This window comes from Dermacentor albipictus, chromosome 6, assembly GCF_038994185.2.
Source record: "Dermacentor albipictus isolate Rhodes 1998 colony chromosome 6, USDA_Dalb.pri_finalv2, whole genome shotgun sequence".
Classification (NCBI taxonomy): domain Eukaryota; kingdom Metazoa; phylum Arthropoda; class Arachnida; order Ixodida; family Ixodidae; genus Dermacentor; species Dermacentor albipictus.
In genome coordinates this window covers 102214129-102235952 of record NC_091826.1, presented here as the reverse complement: position 1 = coordinate 102235952, position 21824 = coordinate 102214129, and the positions used below count along the sequence as shown (strand labels likewise).

At 45.8% G+C, this 21824-nt stretch overlaps 1 long non-coding RNA gene and 1 pseudogene across 2 annotated transcripts in view; one reads left to right on the top strand and one right to left on the bottom strand.

Moving 5' to 3' along the window:
* LOC135913662 (uncharacterized) overlaps nucleotides 1–3590 on the top strand; it is a 91025-nt gene extending 87435 nt beyond the window's left edge. For both annotated transcript variants that reach the window (XR_010568089.1, XR_010568090.1), the window contains exon 3: nucleotides 2730–3590. This is a non-coding gene — a long non-coding RNA (uncharacterized lncRNA). The remainder of the gene's footprint in view (nucleotides 1–2729) is intronic.
* A 10040-nt stretch (nucleotides 3591–13630) lies between these two features.
* On the bottom strand, nucleotides 13631–13795 carry LOC135913682 (U2 spliceosomal RNA; annotated as a pseudogene).
* Nucleotides 13796–21824: the final 8029 nt, after the last annotated feature.

The window sequence follows — 21824 nt, the reverse complement described above, 5'->3', positions numbered from 1 at the left end:
AGACCAGAACACGATAGTCTCGAACCGGATGGGCTGAGCGCATACTCCGGAACCTAGCGATCAGCCGCCATCTTCCCTGTGCCGCCAAGACGCGTTCGCGTGCATGTAGCGTGTGTGTGTGTGTGTTATGGGGTATTCAATGTGCAAATATGTCTGCAAGATGCAAGATGCAAGTACAGAACAACATCGCGTAAAGCGCTCCATGCACCCCTACCAGCAACCTTAACGCGTCAATAAGAAAGTCGCGAAGTAGCGGATGTCACTTCTTAGTTGCTGTCGAAGTAATATTATTGCCCTCCTTAATGGTAAAATCGATGGCAAACATGATGATGCATGATTGAACAATCGTTCTCTAACTTACTGTGGCATTTATTGCGGGTTTCGGTCGCTTTTTAGCTCAATTAAGCACATTCGTTCTAGCATCAAGACATGCGCGAAATGGCGCGCTAGGCTCATCACATGATGACTCCAACGAAGAAGAGCGCGCCTAATAGGTTTCTCGGTATGCACTACACCAAGTGCTGTGAGATTCAAATAAATTGGCACGAGCCTAATAAAGAGCGCGAAAAAATGACTGTATTTTTACCCTCATCACTTATTAAAAACATGCTAAGTGATTTATGTGGTGATAAGCTTGTTTCTGTTAATGTATATTGATTAAGCAGGCTGTTCACAAGCTGTAGACCGAACCAGCTGGAAAATGCTCCAGTAAGTGAAGTGCGCCTTCCCGCCACGCCGCCTCGGTCGCTCAGTCACCAAGGTCTAGCGAAGCGTACTTTACAGCAAAGCCAGAGAGGCGCGCTCCAGCGCTGTAGCAGACGACGCGAAGCGCCTCCCCGAGGTCTGTGTGCGCCTGCGCCGCTTCGCTTCGATGCGCTGCCGCGCCGGACGCACTGGCTCCCCGCGGAGCGCGGCCACGGTGAGCCGTGTTCACCCGAAGAGTGAACGAGCCTGTACGTCGAGAGCTGTGCCGCTGTGGCATATTCAGCTCGCACCGCTTTCCGTCAGCCACAAAAAACGCCGAGCTTCGCCACAGGTGGGTTACTGCGGTGCACAGGAAGAATTACGGGCCAAGGGTGAATGTTCGAGTAGGTATATATATATATATATATATATATATATATATATATATATATATATATATATATATATATATATATATATATATATATATATATATATATTGGGGGGGGGGGGGAACGGCTCGGTGCGACAGGCTCACTGCCGCGCTACATTTCCGAATACATTGGCACCCGGTAACTGCAGTATGAGATTATGCAAGTGTGCTCGGACAATTTCATTGACAAGCGGCCAATTGAGCTGGATCCTGTGCCAATGCTTCGTCTTGCCTGGGCTAAGAAGGTAAACGCAACTTACGGTTTGCACCAGTTTGCCATATGCACATGTTAGCGGCGCCGGCCTACGCTGTATCGTTGAATTCGCGTCACGGCGATACTCGCTTGACAAAAATTTCATTTGTGGCGTCAGGGATGATACAACGGCAGCGCGTTTTGGAAACGGAAATAAGACCCGCGCAGTGTCCGTTCAGAGTTGTAGTGATACTTCATGCCGATATTGTTTACTGGTAGTTTTGTACTCTTCACTGGTTGGTACAGAACGCAGTTAGCCTACAAACGCGTGAGGGTGCCCGAGCTACGTGTGCTTTCCATACTTTGCGAAGTATGCCGCGCATACATGTTGCTTCTGCATTGCTTGAAGGGTGCAGCCAACTTTAGCTGTGTACTCGAAGTTTGTGCGTTCCATTAACGAGATATTTTTATTTTAATTCTTCTTTTGTCAACTTTCGTCAAGAGAACATTCCATTTCTTTATGAACAGTGTGATTAAGAAAACCAGGAAGTTCAAATAAACAGAAGGAAACGGAAGGAGTAAGAAAAGTATTCATAAGTGCAACGTTGTTTAAAAAATAACACAATAGCATAGTGAACACAGACAAGTCACCAAAAAATTACATGACAGGAGGGCTTGACAAAACACTGGGAAGCTCCAAATAATTATGCTGCTTTAAAGAAACGCCAACTTGTTGATCCTCGAAGTGAGCAGATTTTATTGCAGTACAGAATCGGCAAAGTGCAAGTTGATATTATTTCATTATAGCGCAAAATCGGCTTAACACTGTAACCATGATAGATTTCAGCTTATGTGAACAGGCAATTTGCATGTTACAATGGCGATGACTGGAGTGTTTTTCGTATTTTGCAAATTGTATTTATATTCAGCATTTGTTTCAAATGAAAGCTGCCTTAATATTACGAGTTTAAGATGCACTGTGTCGGTTTGTTGTGAATCGCTCTGAGCAAATTAGCTAATGTGATTAGGCTGCCAAATGAACAAACTATCTTAGAACCAAAAGGCACTAAATTGTACCGTGGGATAAGGACAGAGGGAAGAAGCATGGCTACATTTGGGCGGAGCGCTGCAAGCAGGTTATATCTCAGCGTCATCATAGGTGTTGTTATAGTTGTGTGTGGTTTGACCGCTGGGGAAGAGGTCAGGTTTTTTTAATGCTTGAATTGTTCTGTGGCCACTATGCGTATCTAAATCAGATGGTGCTCAGGTGAATCTGAGAGTAAACCTAACCATGTTCAAGCTGAATTATTGGTGTTAATATCGTTCTTGCCCTTTTGCTGTGTGCATTTTTCTTTCCACCTATTCAGAGTGAGCTTTGAAACACTAAACATTTTGCAACCGTTTATGTTGTCAACACAGGTTGTTCACGGAAGGCGGCAGCTTCTGAGGCACAAGCTGTCCTCTAAAGAGACGTCGGCTGAAGGCTACGGTAGATAGCCCACAAAAGGAAGATGAAGATGAGAGTGAGACTGCAGAAGCCACGGACATCACACTTGATGACGAGTCTGCTATAGCACACTAAAACACCAGTTTTGGTGGTGATGTGGAACCTACTAGTGCTGCTCATCATGACGAAAACATCGCTATTTTCACTGTTATGGCCGCCGAACCAGCAAACAATACCAATATTGAGTTTTTGCGGGAGTCTGTGGGCGCAGTTGAAGTGTCAAGCACGCCGAACGTTCCACCACCAGATACAGAGCTCCAGTTAACACCCAATCATACATCACCAGACTTCGAACACATTGAGCATGACTACGGCTACGCAGCGCACAAATCACGAGATACATAGGCACCCAAACACATTTTTACCCTGTTCTGGCACTACCGCCAGCTCAGTACCCTTTTTTATGCAGGCTTAAGTTACAACACTTTCTGTAGCAATTGTAGAAACAAAGCCAAAATTCCAGAACACACGGTCAGTGATACTGTTCTGTTAACGTTAATGCGCCTCAGGCTTGGTCTCCTGTATGCAGACCTGGCATACAGATTCAGTTTGTGTGTGTCTCTTGCATGAAAACTTTTCGCAAGATGGTGGCCACGCTGGCAGACAAAAGCAGAATTTATTTGATTGCATAGCTTCCTCTTGAAACAATTCAATGGTTTCTTCCACACACCTTCGCACAGAGTGGATACAAGGGCACAACATGTATCATTGATTGTCTAAAATTACACATGCAGCGCCCAAAGAAATTGTATGCACGGGCTCAGACGTACAGCCAATACAAATTTGCAAAAACAGGAAAATTTCTTGTTGCGATTGCGCCCAGTGGATTCATTATGTTTGTTTCTCACGTGTATGGTGAACGCGCTTCAGACAGGTTTATTGTGCAGCACTGTGGGTTCTGCAAATAACTTGAGAATGATGAAGAGCTGATGGCAGATCAGGGCTTTGTCCTAAGTTATGAAATGAAAGCCAAACACATCCGCCTGATTTTCCCAGCTTTCACTCTTGGGAGGAAGAGGTTTCACGAAAAAGAGGCCACCTCAACAAGGCGAATTGCATCCCTACGAATCCACGTTGAAAGGGCAATAAACCGCATAAAGACATCCAGAATACTGAAGCAGTGTGCCAATTCACCATAGGGCACTTATAAATGACGTTCTTACAGTGTGTGCTAAGCTTTGCAACTTGAAGTCTCCTCTCATTCAGAGCAAACGGTAAGTGTTTTATTTAAGATCTATCTTCTGATCTGTTAAAACTTTCAACTGAGGTTCTTTTTCTAGGTAAGGAGGATTTGTGCAATCTATTACTACCAGCGTTTAGACACGAAAGGCAAGAGTGGGTAAAGTCAACGACGGCTTTTTGTGCCTGCTGGTACCACTCTACATTGAGATGTTGTAATGGACTGGGAAGAATTCAGCTTTTACCTTTGGTCTTTCAGTGTTCACTGTTTCTTTTTGTGTCTGCTCTACTTCTGCCAGCCTCAGTTCTAAGCACAGACTTGTTTATATTGTTTTTCTTTGTTGCATGATAGCTCTTCTCTTGATGTGACAGTACACCACACGCTAAACAGTAAAGAATACTATGCAGAATTTTAAAAATGCATTGTTGATTTTCATCACACAGTAGTGAAAAGATGCTTTTAATTATGTCAGTCATGATTTTGTAGGCAAGACCACAAATGGTCACAGAGCTTCTCCAGACGCTTGGCACAATAGATATGAAAAACAGCAAAACAGGCACATAAAAGTCAATGCAAAGCAAGCCAGCCCATGAACAAAAGAACTGTCAATTAAATTCAAGCAAACAAACAACGGTATCGTTTAAGAAACTCTCACTCATATGCTTTCCTCTGGATACTGAGTTTGTTTTATTGTCCATGAATTTCAAACAAGAACTCAATTTTCTTCCTGTTATGGACTGCCCAAAACTAAGTCTATTTGCTTTGATTCCCTGTGCTGCTTTAAAACATGCGGGAATCTTCCAGTGCTCCAGAGTTGTGAGTTTCACTGTCGTCAACCAGTGCAGGCAAAGATGAACAGAAATAAAAGCTGCGTATCCTTGGCAGGTTGGACTTTATAAATTCAGTATCATACTTGACCTCAACCAGTACAGTTTTTCTCTTCGTCCATACGTAGAAGAAACAATGTTGCTTTTGGCAGCAGCACATTGTGATCTGCACCTGGCTGTAGTAGCCTGCACGGCCTGATTTGCGTAGTTGGTAACCCTCAGTTTCTTTCTTTACATCATACTTCCCGTCGTCCACGTGGGCAGAGCAGTCTTCCACATATGGGCACTTTATTTCGAGAATTGATTCATTGTCAACGAGGCCATCGGGGCTTGCGGAGAGAAAATAGTGGCTGCGATAGACAACAGTGCCTATCCTTTGCACATGTAATTTTACCGCTCTCTAGCTCAAATGCCTCCCTGGCAAGTGGCTCACACTGCTTTCCATGTTCTGTCGCTTTGTTTCCATAAAAAGTATCCTTCAACAAACGAGCCACTGCCTCTTCTGGATTAGTTTGCTTGCGCTTTGGCACGTGGATGTAGTCGAGGCAACAATTCTGACCCAGTGATTTCCTTGCCATACGTTTCCCCTTTGCTCTACTGTACCTTTGGCTAAATGAAGCCGTGCTTCTTCTGTTATGGCCACATATTTATGAAAGAACGGTTGCCAGCACACACAGTGCTCGGGCCCAGCACTGCTGTGAGTACCATGAGTTGGTGGCAAACAGAAGCGGATGCTTCAGGTGCACATGGTTCAGGCGCATATTGGCGATGCGGAGGATTTAATGTCAAATGTAGAAGTGTGCCTTCACCACCAGCAAAGACCTTGAAGGGGTTGGATTGGAAATGCTGAACAAGGGTGCAATGTCTTCAAACTTCATAAATTCACGACAGACTTATTCATGACCACTTCTCTTTTGGTGGAATTCCCTTATGGAGCTTGAAATCGATCTCTGATAACTCCAGGAACAACCTTTTTCTTGGTTCCCCGGTTCCACTAAGCACTTTTATCAGTACAAGCAGCACCGGTCAAGCCAAGGCGTACAGGAAACTCTACTTTCTAAAGAAAAGCTCCTGGAACAAAATACATTATTTGCTTAGTTTTTCACAAGACAAAAAGCTGTTACATTTTTCAGTACAAGCAGATATAAAAGCACAATGGTGAAAATGCCCTCTCCCACACAGCCTGATTACAGCAAATGTTCATAAGAGAATGTCTGCCTGCATTTTCAGTGCTGTTAGAAGGCACCATAATCCATCCGTTGTCTGGCAGCATTAAAGAGGGGAGTAAGGTGTAATAATTATTGAGCTTACCAACGTGGATGCAAACAAGTGCAGCACCTGCCATACAAGTACAGGCTGCTGTGATGGCTGTGCCAGTGGATGTCAAGCAGAGCCAAGCTTTGTGAGTTGGTAACTTAAGTGCTTGGAATCTCTGCAATACGCCCTTAAGAAAAATGTGGTCCCGAGAAAAGTCTTTGCGTGCCAACAGGCAGCCAACATTCCCGCTTTCCACATAATTGTACGCATCTGCACACTTGATAGCATTCACTTGTTCCAGGTCACAAGCCTTAGTTTTCTGAAGGTAGTAGAATGATATGATGCTCCTGCACAGGAGGCCACAGTTTCATGGCCTCAACTCATTTGGCGGTTTTAGGAATGGATACAGGACCTACAAAATGCGAGAAGAGCATTTCATGACTGCAACAGCATGCGTCCTGGTGGTGAGTTTCATGCATGAAATGCTACTAGCAGAACAACATTCAATAAAAAATAAACTACGCTATGGGTCAGTTAAGATGTGGTGAGAGCTACCATTGATCGCGATGTGCGTGCTTGCGTGTGTGTGTGTGTGTGTGTGTGTGTGCGTGCGTGCGTGCGTGCGTGCGTGCGTGCGTGCGTGCTCATGACAATCGAACTCATAGGCGTAACCGATTGAATTCCGTGCACTGGCGTTAGCGGCCACGTAATTTCGCAGCACCTTTCAGCAACTACTGGACAGCATTGTGTGTGAAAGCTGGTTTGTGTTGCTTAACTACTGGCCAGAGGGCAAGGGTGGCGATTTTCGTTTAAAAAGTACGTATACGCTGCACAGTAAATACGACACGGCTGAACTAATGTTAATTCATTCTTCCGCCCTCCCAAGACAAAGAACGGACACATCTAGGCATCCGCGCACGTGCGCTATTCGCTTACTCGAACTTGCGGTATGCCGCCTGCTTTCAAGTTGCTGTCTGCGAGATTTTTACAGGCACTACAACGTGGAGATAAAGTATATCGCGTACTGCAAGGTTTTTACTAGTGCATGACGTTATTGTCAGGCGTGCAAGTATAAATTGGAATATCCGCAGAACCAATGTTCCCGCACGCAAAGGTACCACGGACTACCCGGACGATCCGCTCCGCATGCGGACATTGCGCTTGCCACAGCCGTTCCGATTTACAGCACAACCTTTCCGAGAAGCTGAAGTTGACTAACTAAATTCGACGGCTAAAATTCACCATCCCGTCCTTCCTGACAACTTCAAAGAAATGTCAAAGTGCAGGCAGCGCAAGCACTGCGTCTACCTGCGGTCACCTCGCTTGGCAGCTCGGAGGCGTTGGAGCAGCAGGTGGCGCCACCACGCTTTGAATATGGCACCACTCAATTTCTGTGTTCTGGTGTTTAGGGTGCACGACTGCACGAGTGCATTGCGCTGTGCACTAAAGCTGCTGCGGCTTGCAAGGATTGACTTTGTTGGCTTTATGCGTCCCGTTCGGTCGCCGAGCCGGCTTTCACGCAATTCAGGTCTGTAAATCTATTTTGTGCGTATATTCGCGAATATTGAACTGTTTCTAGTTAATTCACGAAGAACTGCTGTTCATTTTTTTTTAGCAACAAGCTTTTCTCCTCACCTCGTTTATGCCGAGATAAATCGCGGTTTTGTCAGAATGAGAACAGGGAAGTTTATTTTCAACATCTTGGTTCTTTTCGCACGAGGACATCTTCGAAAGAGACAAGTCAGGGCGAAGAGTGCTGTTAGTTCCTTCGCATGGATTCTCGCTGAAAAAAAAAGTGTGTCATATTTGTGAAGTTATAAAGCTTCCTGCTGTTTGAACACACTTGAAACACAGAGTGTTTCGTTTGTTTCGTGGTTGAGTAAGCTTTTCTTGTGCATTTTGTAATCATTTAACCTCTTTTGAGCGCAACGTTTACGCCGCTTAGGACGGAACCCACCCTTGCAGTGAGCGCCCATCTTCCTGGACCAGTGCAGGTCCACCTTTAAGGGGATATAGTAGGGCAAATCGACCAAAAAACTTATTTTTTTCTTTTATCAATAAAAAATAATACACACTGTGGGGAGCAAAACAGTGCAGCGGCGAGCGCGTAGGAGCGCTCTAAGCCATTTAAAAGTGGCGCCAAAAAGCGCGCCGCCTGGTATTTAAACGTGACAGACGCGAGGGGTTGTTTACATGTTGTTTTCCGTCATTTTTTCAGTGTTTACATAATCATGTTTACTTCATGTTTACGTAAACGTAAACATGAAGAAAGGCTTTATGGAAGACACCAAAAAAGCCAGAAAGTTTCTGTACTCTGCTGGTGCATGTTGAACGGTTGTAGTGAAGGTGCAAACATAAAAATGCGTTTTTCTCAAAATCACTTTTTTCAAAATTTTTGGAACTTGATGTACCTTTTCTGCAAAACTATACAGCCCATTACGCTGAAATTTTCCCAGAATATGCTCACATCCCTTGCAAGTAATCTGAACCTAAATGTGTGAAAAAATCACTCAGGTATAACTAAAAAAAAAGAAAAGATTATTAGAAAGACCCTCCACGGTACAAGACGTGTGACGGCAATATTTTTTTTCTTGTGACGTAAATGTAGCAAAGCATTTTTTAAAGGTTCCAGTTAAACCCACTGTTATAAAGAATTATTGTGCGAAATTTCACGGTCATGCTGTTTTTTGTTTCTGAGGAAAGGTACGTTTTATTTTACATCATAGCTTAAAGTTTGGTTCTCAAATACACAAAAAATAAAAAAGGCCTGCAGTAAAAAATTACACCATTTAAGGCCAACACTATTGCTATTGAGCGTGCAGAACTTCACGCTAATATATAGAACAGTTGTTGAGATATAAAGCTGAAACCAAGATAGTTCATGCACCCTACCATACCCCCTTAAAATTTGGTGTTGCTTCTTGATTCAGTAACATTTTGAAAATACTGAACATTTTGTAATACTTTATACTTGTGCGTCTGCAAGTGGGCCACTAAGAGAACTTCATGTTGAGACAACACTAGGGGGAAGGGCAGCTCGTCATCGTAGGCAGCGGAATTACAGCGGCAGTACAGCGGTAACTCACACTTCTATCTACCTGTGCTTTTGACGATTAAGTACGTTGACGATGGTATGCATATCTATTGGCAATTTCGCAACATGTCTTCATGAGGCCACGCTCACGGTGGTTATTCGGCGATGACACGTGTATCCCATGGTAGCCAGACCATTATGGCCTGTGTACCGGCATCCTGACGTGCGGAATCATTTGAGATTTGTCTGCCCCAACGACGTGTGCTTCTTATTGAGGTACAGAAACAGTAATGCGGCAAGGGTAGAATTCTAAAAAAGAATACTATGGAGACATCGCATTAGTCAACACAACGAAAGGGCTACTTAACCCGAGCTCGGCTCGGTAACAGACCTTTGTTACGCTCGTCTGCTAGACGCGCCTGACACGTATGCAGACTGCGCTGTCCTAAACTCCGTTGACACCGTGTATATGTCAGTTTTCAGAGGTGCCCGCGCCTTTCCTGCAACTGTCACCGCAGAGGAGAAATATTAGCCGCGAGCTTCAGCCATCCTTGTGGCAAAGGGTTGTCGTCTGCTACTGCTCCCTAGCCTGGTTTCGAAAGTGTCCGCTAGGTGGCCAACGGGCAATGTTACTGAGGCTATGTTCCTGAATGAATTATTTCTCATAAATTTATAACTTGGAGGCTGCACGCAAAAGTCAGTCACAAAATATTTCGCAACGCACGTACTTTATTATAAATCTATTCAAAAGCGCAAAATCTATTAATGCTCATAAATTTAAAACGATGTGATTTTACTGGCGCCGTTTTTTTACAGACAGCCCAGTGGCGCCTGTGCGATGGCATTACAGGCCCTATACTCGAAGCTTTTAAAGGAGGTACTGGCATGTTTTTTCGTGTATTCATTTTTTGCGGTAAATGAAAGTCCTAGACCTCCAAACCTTAGAAAATGTAGTGACATACATCAGAGCGCCTTTAATAATTTAACATAACAGTGTCGCTACAGAGGGTTTCAGTTTCGCTTCTAGGAGGATGCTGTACCGTGACGTCACGACACACTATGTCAGAGCAGGTCGTTCCGACACTCACTTCTTACTTGGTTGCCTCCTGTACTGCTACTCATTGTGAGAGCCCATGTAATAGCGTAGTGACACAGTATCCTCATGGGAAACGAAGCTGAAACTGGCTGTTGAGAAGGTGTTATGTTAAATTATGCATCGCAGCCTTGTTACAATTTTTTTTAGTAGTTTAGGTATTGTACCGTCATTTAGAAAAAAAAAGAATAGTCGGAAATACCATGTCAGTACCGCTTTGAGGGTCACAGGAATATTGGCGCACCCGCGCATTGTTAGGAGAGAATCCTGAAAGTTTAAGCATTGCTGCAAGCGCTTCGGCCTTCAGGCGAAAATTCCACTTTTTTTTTTAATTTTCTCAATAGGCTCTACAACGTCTCAATTTACATTTTAACCCGAACAGGATTCTTCAGCTACTTCACTCACTTCTTGGTGTCTAGCTGGGTCCCTAATCAATTTACCGCCGACTTGGTTCGCTGGCTAGTGCATGGTTTATTGAGCAGAGCATTTGGACCAATAGGAAAATGACATCTTCCTCTTTCGCGATATACGGTTCGAAAGGCAGTTTTAACTTGTCCAAATGTAACCTACATGGCGAAATATTTATAGACCGATCATGTGGTTTTATATATACCTAGGATATTGCACGAGTCACATAAACCAGCCGCTGGCCATTGTTCGATTTCAGTACATTATATATGCTGGTGGAGTACACATATGACTATGTGCGCTTCTATGACAACCATAGCCATGACCAAGTTGGGAACCACAGATCAGCTGAAATTCCTACACAGCTCAAGCCGTTTGCAAGGCTATTCCCTTTGTCTTTTTCTGTAGACCTGAGAAGTTGATGCTGTAATGTGATGCGAGGTAAGTCTTGCAAACCTAAAATTACTTAAAATGTTGCTTTTTGGGGCATGTTGCTGTAGTATAGTTCATACACATCACAAAATAAATGGACAGGCACTACTGTCAACTGTCTGTTTCAGAGCGACCTCATAAAATACATATCACTGGTTGCAAAAGATGGAAAAAAGTTTACTATGTGCTGGTTCTGATTGCTTTAAGAAGTCACATCTATTTCGCATTCAATAGAAACACAATGGTGACTCAGGCCCCCCTGTAATGAAGAGGCATGCTCACTCCACCTTTCGCCAAGTATCTCCGCGTGGAAACAATGCCCTTATAACCACAAGAGTCCACGTACACAATCAAATGTATGAGTTATTTATTTATTTGCTTGCTTGTTTGTTTGTTTGTTTGTTTGTTTGTTTACAATATTATGAGGCAGCCATTATACAAACCTTTCTAGAACCCAATCAAGAGACTCGAAAAAGACCCAGGCGCAACCCACGATGATGACCACGCACATGCATTGAAGACATGAAACGATAATTGTATACAGACAAGAAAGAAGTGGGGGCACAATAATGGTGTAAATGTATTCAAATGGTGTGTCTGAAATGGTCATTTACCCACCATTCTGTTTAGTGATGTGTGCTTTCCAGAGGAGAGTGACATGACCTTTATTTCGCTTTCCCTTTCCTGTTTATTGTATATATGTGTTCAAAACAAATAATAATGTGCTATATACTACAAGCGTGCAAGTCGCCGTCACCAATGGGTGAGTGTGGTTCTTTTGAAATGTGTATTACATGTCAGCTGCTGTGGCTCATAAAGGGCAAAGATGGGCCGGCCAGTTGGGGGCACGAAGTACCACGTGAATTCTGTGCTGCTCGCCACATGATTAAAGTGCAAGATTTTATGTATATAAGGCACGACCTGTGCGGCTTTGTCAAGTTTCTTGCTTTGCCCTTCAGACTCTTAAAAAAGATTTCAGCAACGCCAAATATCCCTATGGTCATTGCGAAAATGAAAAAAAAATGAAATACGATTTCAACACAATGCGGCTTCAGTAAATAAGAGCTCTTGGCGCCTTAGCTTTGTACCAACACGATTATGTATCTTAAACTCCTATATAATTTACTCCAATATAACGACACGCTCGATATAAAGAAGCACAACTTGATGTAACTTCTTGTCCACAGATCACCATGTAAGCTAAACTTCAACATGACGGAGTGTGTTTAATTTACAAGCGCGATTTCAATATACCCCAACTTTACTTGCAACGCGCGATGAAATACCGAGCCAATAAATGGAGTCTGCCATGGGCGCAGAAGGTTAAACTACATGCGGTTGTTTGCGAAGAAGGTTGCGCCTCCTCAAATTTCGTGCCCCGCGCTAATGAGAATGGCCTCCGAAGCGGAGCAGGGTCGTCACAGCTAGCAGCAAATTCAGCGGGGATTTCGCCTGGCTTGTGCGGTGTCGGCGCAGCATATCGCGCATTCGTATCGACATACTATGCACCGCGTACAGTTTTCTATTAGGAGCCTGCCTTGCTGGAGCGTGCTATGCAGTGTTTCATTGGTACGACAGTAATATGGACAGTCGAGACTAATTAATTTCTGTCGTCGTCGACGTCGCCGTGCGGTCCCTTATAGAGTCCAAATGCGATTAGATCGCGGCCGCCCGTCGTATGCTTGCGATACACACGCGGGAAAGGGTGCGAGGTGAAGGGAAGATGGTGCCTTGATGCGCGGCGCCTTCATGAGTGCGCGGGGGGGGGGGGGGAAGAGGTCGCACGCCGTCTTCTTGCGAGCGCTAAGGAGCAGAGCGGAGAGATGAGCGCGCAAGGGGGCTGATTAATTCGCGTCTCCTACTCCGTACGCGTTTGCACATGGCGAGGCTGAAAGCGGCCGCACGCGCCCTATCTTGAAATTAATATGCGGTGGAAGCAACAGGCTAGCCGGCAGGAAATCGCAGATGGCTTGGGGTGTGCTGTGTTCTCAAGTGCCGGGCTTGCGCTGAAGTGACATGCAAGTGCGAAGGTGCATTCGGTCACCGCTGCTGCTGCTGACTTCCTCCACCACACTACAGTTGTGATAGTGAGTGCCCGCGGTCACCTACGGGGATGTGTTCGTGTTTCACCGTACGCTCTCGACAGCATGCTTGTAAACTGAATTCTAAAAGTAGTGAGCGAATGTTCACTGCAATATATACGGCGGATAAAACTACGAAACTTGCTTCACCTAGGTGAATCATACCTTGCCATAAACAATGTTTCGCCTTTCAGACAAAGCTGCGACTTTTTGTTGTGACCAGGCATCCCTTGTTAGTGTGGGAGCACAAGTGATAAACACGAGAAGCTGTACTAGGACTAAATGCACGAACCTGCCGCCGTTATACACCGAATGCGAGGGAAAGCACGGGCGGGTCACCACGAAGCATAGTGGCTCGATGTGCGCCGTCTCCCCTCTAACTCAACGGGGGCGGGGGCGCAGCTTTGCGAGAGCATATCTTGGTCGCACAGCCACACCCACAGGGGGGATACGATTCACGCATTAAAGTGCTCAGTAACTACATTTCTTATTTTAGATTTTATAGTGTGGGCTGTACCCGGCTGCAGTGCAATACCAGGACAACCCGTGGCGCTGGAGGGGCAAGCCCCGCCCTAGCGCCGCCTTACAAAAATAGGATTAATATCGGAAGACCCATAATAGGGCCGTATCAGATATTAAGCTGATAAGAACAGATTGAAAAGGAAATTTATTCACCCGTAGGCACACTTACAACAGTGGTAGGAACGAAAAGTACAGTATGAGGTACATCACATGTAATACATCATACTTGATGTAAACAAAAAAGATTAACAAATGAAATAATAAATGGTGTCGTCTTGATACTGGCTTTGCCACACACAACAACAACAACAACAAAACTCATTACCACTGGATTTTGGCAGACGCAAAAATTGCTGCGCTACGTATTGCGACTTGTTTAGCCAGAACCATGAGAAAATAAGTGAGTTTACTACTCGAACTGTTGGTGACGGCGGGAGAGCTACCCTTGCAGCAAACCACAGTTTACTGCACAATACGTTCTTAATGAAGAAAGCCCTTTCTGCCAGCGGCAGTGGCGACGCAGTCACTGCTTCTGACTGTTCTTTAATGGAGCTGACAATTTCTCGCCACGTGTGAGGTGAAACACCACTTGTACAAAATTTGATACCTAATATTTGCATATGCTCGGTCTGTTTAATGTCCCCAGGTAGCGTTATTTCGCCGCGACCTAAATTTAATGCTTCACATTTTCTCATATTTATTTTGCCCCCTGACAGTGAAGCATATTGATTATAAATACGAAATACCTCTACTAGACTGTCCCCACCCCGTAAAAACAAAGTGATGTCATCCGCATACGCCGATACTTTTATGCACCCGGATCCCGGCATAGGAAGACCTCTTATGAGCGGGCTCTCGTTAAACCGCCTCAACAACGGGTCAATCGCAAGCACAAACAATATGGGTGACAAAGGACAACCCTGCCGCACTCCCCTTGTCACATCAAATCTAGGTGTTAAAATGCCGTTAAGCAGTAGCTCAGCTGTTGTTCGCGAATACAACATCCGCAGGATGTCTACAAACTCGTCAGGGAAGTTATAGCATCGTAAAACCTCAAATAAGTACTGGTGTTCTAAGCGGTCGAACGCTTTGGCTTGGTCCAAGCTTACTAATACTCCTGAAGCTTCACGCGCTGTTGTGTATTCTATGATATCACGTGTTAAGTTGAGAGATGAAAATATACTCCGACCCGGCACGGAACATGTTTGATGTACACTGACTATTTTCGGCAATAACATTTTCATGCGATTTACAAGAAGGGTTGTCAATATTTTATAGTCTGTGTTGAGCAGCGTTATAGGCCTCCAGGATGAGGGTTCTGCAAGGTTGGAGTCTGGCTTTGGCAAGAGCATTACGCGACCCCGATTAAACGATTTAGGAATACCTTCCCGTGCAAGAATGCCGTTAAGGAGCGACACTAAGGCAGTGCCTACTTCCTCCCAGCAAGATCGGTAAAATTCGACTGGTAAGCCATCTGGACCGGGTGTTGATCCGCTGTTCATAGATCGTATAACATCAAAAACTTCTTGCAGATTTGTTGGAGACAATAAATTCTGGCCTTCTGTATCTTCTACTTGAGGTAGGTTAGCGCAAACGTCTGAAATTTCTTCACTCAAGAGCTCTGCATCATAAATCTTTTCCGATGAAAATGCGTCTGAGAACCAGTTCCAAAAAATTCTTTCGATATCTCGCCTCGCACCACTCTCTGTGCCATCTTCTATTATAACTCTTTCAATGAAAGAGCTGCCATTCTGCCTTCTGCTGGACGCACTAGCCAGCCGCAGTACCTCAGGGTCGGAAATTGGTCTGTTGGTCATCCACGCCTTTGCAGAGGTGCGAGAGTACCAGCTCAGAAGTCTATGGTAGCGTTCACGCTGAAGATCTAGGTATTCGCGGATTAACTGTGTTTGGGAGTTACCGTCTCGTACTATTCTTATCCTTCTCAGGCACTCACAAAGCTGCTCGGTCTCTTTTCTTTTCCGTTTCCTGCTAGCTGCTATGCATACTGACCTCCACCTTTCCTTTAAAGTATCCCACGCTTCGATATTGCATTCACAATCGCAAACTGCTGTAGCTACTGACGCTTTTAATTCGGTTAGAGCCGCCTGGTCACGCAAAGAAGCAATGTCTAGTCTCCACATGTCAGTGCGTTCACCTGGCCTTCCCTCGAGGTTCAATATGACAGCGAAAGGGCGATGATCTGAAATGTGCCCAGCGTCCGCGGGGAGATCGAGGATGCTGCACTGGACAATTTGCGTTGTTAATTCAGGGGGGAAATACATTCGATCTAGACGACATTGCGATTGCCTTTGCTGCCATGTGGCGCCAAAACTTCCGCCATGCATATGGACCCAGGCATCCGATAAATTGTATTCTTTCACTATACGAGATAATTCAGTTGCGTGCGCGTTGGAAGCGTATTGTCGTGGCCCTCGTGAGTCGCGCATGGGGTCGAGCACACAGTTGAAATCGCCAACGATAAAGAATGGGTGGTTGTCTAACAAAAAGGGGGAGAGTCTCGCAAAGAAGTCATTGCGGTCTGACCATACGGCGGGTCCATAGACATTCAATGCCCGAACTTTCCTCTCACCCCAGAAAAAATCAAAAGCTATCACACGACCTTCCAAGTCAAAAAGGCGGTGACTTCCATGTAGAAGCACCCTACGAAAAACCACCACTCCTACACCGCGACATCTCCCGGGGCTATATGAAAAATAAGCTTTAACAGAAAATTCATCGCAAAATCTTTTAACGTCCTGCTTGTTTCTCAAGTTACACTCCTGAAGAAACAGGAGGTCGACTTTTTTCTCGCGAGCAAAATGAATTACTTCCCTCTGCTTATTTATGCTACGAAATCCTTGTGCGTTAAGTGTCATTATGTGCAAATACATGTTGAGTTAGTTGCGTACCGGAATAGACTAAGACAAATGGCTTACCACAACTAGTTGCGAACTGAATCGGCGTCGTACATCAGTGCAACAGCCAGAACACAGCAAAGTCAGCAATGACTTAGGAGTATCACAGCAGCGAAAGCGAAACGGGCACTGTTCACGTTCATCACACAAGTGAGTCGGAAGCAAGCTGATTACTAAAATACCGAGGTTGCAGACGCTCGCACAGGGACGGAAACGCGATGTCTGCGCCAAACATCGTTCCGTCAACGCTGCCTGAGCTTCGTAGCGGGGAGTAAAGGAAAAGCAGCCCTTACGGGCAGCAGGTGCAGTGTAAGGCGCCATTGTTAGTACGTCTCCGGATCGGAGACAACGTCCATGGTAGTGGTGTCTCGTGGCATTTTCTTGCATTTCTTGGAGGGTGTCGCCATTGGTTCTGATGACGTAGAGCTCTCTGAAGAGAGCATTCTCTTGGCGTCTTCAGACACTATTTGCGAGCGCGTGCGTCTCTCATTCACCGCTGTACTAGCACCACTCGCAAGCGCGGTCGTTGTCTTGGCAACCGGCGTGAACCTCGACGGACCGGCCGAGACTTCGGGGAGGCCGCGATGGCGTCCAGCCGCGTTCCCGCTAGCGTTCGGTGTTGGAGCACATGCAAGGAGCCGTTCCCGCTGTGATAGCGTAGACTGGGCGTCTAACGTAGGCTCTTCATCGTCTTCCGTGGCAGACGACGCCATTGTGGCAGGTGGCGTCTCGTTGCTCTCTTCGTCAGTGGAGGGAGAAGACGCAGCGTCGCTGGCATCGGGGGACGCTGGCGTCGACGCCTCTGGGGCACTTTCTTTTTCTGGTTGATCTGTGGCTTGCGTCTGTGCTGCCTCTTCAGAGGTATTCTCGCCCGGTCCTGGCTGGGCGGGCGTCACTGGTGTCACTGCAGCAGCATACGAACGTGGCAACACACAGTCAACAGTGGCGTGCTCGCCATTACAACGTCTGCATGGCGCGTTGCACGTTGCAGTCGCATGGCCGAAAATGGCACATCGGGCGCATCGAGCTGATGTGCAGGTGGCCCCAAAATGACCTTCTGCTCCGCACTTGGAGCACACTCTCTTCATTCCTTTGTATTCCAGCATTACCCGAAAGCCAGTCACCATGATGAAATTCGGTGGAGGTTTTACCATCTCAAGCTTGACCAGTCGGCTGCCATTGCTGATGTCCGTCCTGTCTTTGAAAACGACGTCGGAAATGCCGCGGCACTTCCCATATGGTGCAAGTGCAGCGATCAGGGCGTCGTCACTGACACAGGGTGGAAGACGGTAGACCGTCACATAAACCACTGGAGTGCCCATGCGTTCCAGCGGTACGACTTTGTTGGCGAGCAGCAGGGAACCTTTTGCCGCCATCTTGGCTGCCTGGGCCGCGGAGCGGACAGCTGCCAAGAACTTGTTGCCGCCGTGATGTTGCAGATACTGCAACCCTCCGGCACCTACGACTTCTTCGATGGAGTCGATGATGGCGTCAACCGGCGTCGAAACCGGTACATTGAAGAGAAAGCACTGGGCTTTCGTTGGGCGTTGGGCAGGCGCTGGTCTGTCCATGGCTGATTCACCTAAGCAACCACGACGCAATGCGTGGTGCCCAGGCTGATGATACACACGTGATCTACACACTTGATACACACTTTGATCTTAGCCAAAAGGCCGAGAAGCGATACCAGGGGTCATGTCTCGATGTAACCCGCTTCAAAAAAACCTACAACATGGAGCCAGCGAAGTGCGAGATAGAACTGCATTTCTCAAATAAATGGCCAAATTTTACAATAAAAAAATACGGTTCCCTAATGCATAATAAGAACACAATATAACTTTTATTTTAAATCGCAATAGATTTTGCTTATAATATTTTCAATTTTAAACAACAATCTACGTACCATGCCTCACTGCCCGTTAGGTATGTGGCGCCATCCAGTGGCTAAAATGATAACTTAGGTGTCTCGCTATGGTCACGTGGGTTTGTTTCTACAGCGGGAATCCCGGAATCCCGTGGGCCAGCGGCAACTACGGCGCCATGGGTCCACGGCCTGTAGTGCAGGTATGGTCTATTGGAATAGGCCAGTGTATCGTGCGTGCAACAGAACAATGGGAGAACCGGGGACGCTTATGCGATGCGGGCATCAGTACGGCGCTGCGATCGACCGGCGTGCCTAGAGCGGGAAATTGTACATGCTGTGTGAAACCCCGCATTTAAAAATTAAAACGGTCTGAAATAAATTGAAGTGAATATAACTTACAAAAAATAAATACTACAAACTGTTAGGATACTTCAATAACGCCGACTAAGCTTGCACGTTTCCAACCACAGATCATGTAGTGTTCCTGATCGTATGCTCGGCGTTTCGGTTGCGGAAGACAAACACTTGTCTACTCGTTCCGTTCGGTAAGCCCGCATATGCTTTTAGTATTTCGAAACACACGGCGATAAGAAGCCCGGAAGGACACCTGCGCTGTGCCTGGTGGGTTGCACGGTATTCCTTTCAAGTTGGATCAGCCATAAAGGCGATCGCCAGGTTTCACTGAAGAAAAGAAACACACGCACACACGCACGCACACTCACACGCACACATACACGGACGCACGCATGACCACCACGACAACCATAACTGCTGATCCCGGAGGCCCTGTGTTGCACCTTTATTTTTCCTCTTGCCAGCAATGACCCCAGGCTGCAGTGACAGATGGCGATGCAGTAGACCGGCGTGCTCCAGCACGCCCGGCGGCGCATTTACACCCGCACGATTCGCACGCGTAATTCATTTTTCCAGGGCAGCAGGGCCCTCGACTATGGTGCCGCCGCTCGGGGGAACGCGAACCACGGCGGCCCCGCGCTTCTGGGCGCTTTTGCTCCCTAAAAATGCCATCTCCCTATGTACAAACGCAAGAAACGCCCCTAGATCCATTCGTCCCTAGACAACGCTGTCTGCACAACTTGAAACGTGTGCTGCACTGAAGTTGCGACCTGCTCCATTCGCTGCTCTGCCGTGCTCTGCGGTAATATATCATGTTTTCTCTGTCACTGTGAGTGCATATGAAAATTGTATAATCGCAAGGTGGTGAGTGAAACGTTTTAAATAGAGACGCGCTACCAGTCTTTATTGATGACTTTAGGGCCGAAGCATCGCTTGTGATTCTCAGCCGGAAATCTGCACCATGTGAATGTATCGTAAATCTAGCTCAGGTCATTTGGCATACCGCAAAGCAACATCATGCTCGCAATTGGAACGCATAAGTGGGTGTTACGTGCCCTCGCCTCAACTATGCCCGGGCGCTGCGCGCTTCCATCGGATGCCACATGTACGGATCCCTTTGTCAATGCCTTCACCGTGCATGAACTCTCGTGAAAGCTTGCACCCTTCGGGGTTTTATCTTGTCCCATAACAATAATCATCTTGCGTGCCTTTACTTTCCTCCACGCTGCGTGCCTGGCACGGATATATGCGCACCTCATTTACGTGCTTTCTTGATAGGAAAGTAGCGAGTGCTTAGTTCTTAACGGGACACTAAAGTGAAAAATGATTTCTTCTGCATCAGCAAATTACCGTTCTACGATACCAAAAGCACCACTCTTACAACGATAAGACGTTTGGTAAGCAAGAAAAAACGCAAGAACGAAATACGGGTGGCGACGCCTACTTAAGTTCCCGCACCTGGGGGCTGTGACGTCTTGGATATTGATGGCAGCTTCTAGGGCCTACTAATTATATATAGCGGTACAGATTGACTACATTGTGTTCTAAAGGAAACAACTATTAAACATGGCAAGTTTCGGGAACCTTTATTGAGCCAACGCGGCCCTAATGCGAAAACATACTTTGGAGTCCCTGACGTCACGTTGACGTACCGGCGCATTGGTTTCAGCGCGAAATTCAAATACTGATACTTGGATCTTCATTTTCTCATATAATAATCAACTATTTTTTTGACATGACTGCCTATAGGGTGCTTAAACAATGATTCAGTAGCCTAAACTGATTTATTGTTTCGCTTTAGTGTCCCTTTAAGAAAAGAAACGCACGAAACGCAGATGATGATTATCGTTGTGTGACAAGATAAGCCCCAATGCAAAAGTGTGTAGTGCACATCCTTAACTTGTGAACAAATCAGCATATTTCCAGCCCCCTTAAGCTATCATTTCCTTCTACATCGTTCCATTTATTGAGTGTAGATCGTTGCTTCGGTGGGCACATTCTCGTTTGCATGGGCCTTGCCTTTTGGCAGGGCCTGTACCTTAACGTTCAAGTGAAAATAAAGTATGAAGTGTTGAAAATTACCTATTTTCGTATAGTTTGGTGGGACCAGAATGCTGTAAAAGGGTCCGCAGGAACATTCGGGCTACGTTGTGCCAATTCATATTGATTCATATTATTTGAGTTCGGCTATTGACAAATACATTACAAAAAAGATTAAAAAACGGTGTAACTCAGTTTCAATCAGCAACTTATGTGGCATACGAGAAAAAAAGGTGGGAAAAAAAGTTTGCTCTCGAGTTTGGACTGCTGATCATGATTCGAGTGGGATCGTGTTGTTTTTGCACGACTTTACTGCCCCTGCTCTTATGAATCGCTGAAACTTTGTTATCATTCTTAGTGCTGCTTCTGTTCGATGTAGGTGCTATATTTGAAGCAAGCGTTCATCAAGTAATCTTCCCGTTTTGCATTTGAACACCTTTTCATCTGCCATTAATTCTTTCCTGAACCTGGAAGAGCTGACTGAATGCTAAAAGTGTTGACCCCCCCGAACCTGCACAATATTTAATGGTACAAGTAATCTCTTAATAGCTGGCACGTCCGTCTGTACAAGTTGCTACTTCCGATTCGGTGCCCAGCTGGGTGCTGCTAATCCTGCTATTTTGTAGACACTTTCCTCAGCTGCTCAATCTTTCCACAACAGCTACTGCACTTGTTTCTTCCATCTACTATTCACAGCAACAAGGCAGAAACACGGCATCAGTAATGTTTGTAGAACAGAATGCTTGGTGTAATGCGATTCTCATCGGTCTATATTAGTAAAGAAAGCACATTAAAATCATCTGCAAAGGTCAAGTATTCAGCGTTAATCTTGGACACTGCAGACAAATATCCTTCTGTAGAACGTAAAAAGTATTCTTTGAGCTAGGAACACAGGTCTAGCCAAGACGAAACGTAGCATAAAGCTGGTACACTCGTTTTGTCACATGGCTCGCTTGAATGGGTCTTTGCTCCTGCATATAACGGCCTCTCTCTGAAGCCA